The sequence below is a fragment of the Alligator sinensis genome, unplaced genomic scaffold (assembly GCF_000455745.1).
Source record: "Alligator sinensis unplaced genomic scaffold, ASM45574v1 scaffold1164_1, whole genome shotgun sequence".
NCBI classification, from domain to species: Eukaryota; Metazoa; Chordata; order Crocodylia; family Alligatoridae; genus Alligator; species Alligator sinensis.
In genome coordinates, this window is record NW_005842225.1 from 271,669 (window position 1) to 273,975 (window position 2,307).

Sequence of the window (2,307 nt, forward strand, 5' to 3'; positions counted from 1 at the left end):
ATGACTCCACTCTTCTGCACTGAGAAGGTGACATGTCTCTTCTTAGCAAAGCTGGACTCCTGGAATCACAAACGTAGAGGTGAAGGTACCACAAAATGTTACCTTATGGCGCAGCTCTACCACCAAAGCCAAGCCACGTATCTTCTGGGTTGGAAAAGCAAGAATCCCCACTTCCCCCCTCCCCTAAACTGCACAGAAGGCTTTGCTTTTGTGCAAAGAATGCGCTGTTTACTATACACCTTACTAGTTCATTAACAACAGTTAATTAGCCCATAGGTCTTTGTCATACTGCAAAGCAAAGCTAATTTTTGAGCTCCCAGCAATCTGCTCTCCTGTCCTTGAAATCTTCGCCTTCTCCCTCCCCGTTCAGTATCGGCTTGGGAGGCAGTTTCTAGGAAGACTGCCAGGTGATCTGTTCTCCATGGGGAAAATCCAATAAGGCAGGCAGCTTTCCCCAGGTCCCCAGGCTTGGCTTTGAGGGAATGAGAAGGGCAGCTTGGATCACACCACCCCGAGCGCTGAAGATCACCAGCTTCTATAGGAGAGAGGAACAGATGGGGTTTGTGTTTCTACCCCTGCTGCTCCTGGTAACTCGCCACCCCCGTGCTGAAGAGCTCTGCTGTGATGGTGATAAGCCGCTATCTTTGTGTGCTTAGGATCAGGAAGGCAGTCAAGCAGATCTGCATTGCTTGGCTCAGGGAAGGGGGAAGAGCAAGCTTTCTGGGCTGTGACCACACAGGTGAGGTGCTGGGCCAGGTCTCTCCAGTGGCTCTGTCCGGGGGGCTACACCTGCATTGCAGACGGGAGAGGCACGGGTCCCCTTGGTCTTAAAAGGCTCATCCCGGCCCTGCTACAAACACCCACGCGGCCTTAAGTTAATGGCCTCGACTTATAGGCGCAGGCTGAAAATGGGAGAAGCCTTCAGATGGCTCCAGCGCCGCACTTGACCTTATCACTTTGCCTCCATCAAACGCAGCCGTCATCTACACCGAGCCAACGGTGCATTGTTCAGACACCAAGCCTAGTCCGACAACCTGCCCCTCCGCCCTCGCCTCCTGCTTCCATAATCATCCCCCAAGCTCAGGCCTTGGGTGCGCAAGGGCTGTGGAGCGGATGTCAAGCATCGTGGTGCTCAGACCCTGCTGGCTCGAAGTCTCGCTCCGAGCAGAGGTGGCTGTTGCACAGGCATGCAGCACCGGCGGGCTCAGCACTGCCCTTCCCAGCTTGTTTTCCTTGTTTATCATAAATAATTGCAATAGCAATTAGTGGTTGACTTTCCATTAATAATTCTCCAATCGCCGCCTTCTAAGAACCAGTTAAACAGAATGTGGTGGATGGTAACAGTCCCTGAATGAGCTGTTTCGGAGAGGAAAGGCTTGCTACGGCAACTTGTTATGCTTTTATCTGCAAGCAAATCTCAGCCTTAGCCGAAGGGAACATGGAGGAGTTGGAGATCGGGGCGATACAGGGTTTGCCGTCCAGCCCAGCTCAATGCCCTTGCTGTTGTCATTCCCGGCCCTGTTTCCAGCAGCTGGCCGATACCCAGCGCTGTGGAAGAAGGCAAAAAGCCTCCCGCAAGCAGTTGGCAGATCCACGTGATGCCCTCACGGCAAAGAGAAACAACTGCTTCTTGGCCCTTGCCCACCTTTGCCGGCCCCGAGGTAGGGGATCTGGTCTCAGCCGGCCATAATGAAGCTTTCTCTCTGCTGAAGTTATGCAGCCCTTTAAAAAAAGAAAAAACCCAACCGCATCAATTCTGCCTCTCGGAAATCCTGGCACGGCTCTTGGCTGTAGGTTTAATAAGTCTTTGTTCCAGGCAAAATTCCCCGGGGAGGCAAGACTTGGTCTAATAATAATTTAAAAAAATAGATCAGCCCTGGATCTCTGGAGTGGGCCGGTCTCCTTGCGCGGGGGGTCCCGGGCCAGGCCGCGCCAGCGCCTGGGAGCGCTCCTGCGCACCAACACCCGCCGAGGGGTTGGGGACCCCCGGGGGAGGGCCTGGGAAGCGGTTTGGGCTCTTCTTGCAGAAAGGTGGGCTTATCAAAAGAAATGATTTCCCAGGTCTGCACCCAGGGGCCAGCCTGGCCCCTGCTCGAGGGCAGCGGCTTTCCCAGCCCGGCCTCTCCCGCGGGCGCGCAGCTCCCTGCTCAGCACCTGGCAAGGATGGGCCCCGAAGGAGCGGGCCCCAGGGAGCCGCCCAGGGGTGCTGCGGCCCCGGGGGGGGCTCCCAGGGCTGGAGCAGCCCCCCGCACCGGCCCGGCTCCGCCGCCTCCCGGGGGCGAGGGGGGAGCCAAGGGCAAGGGGAGC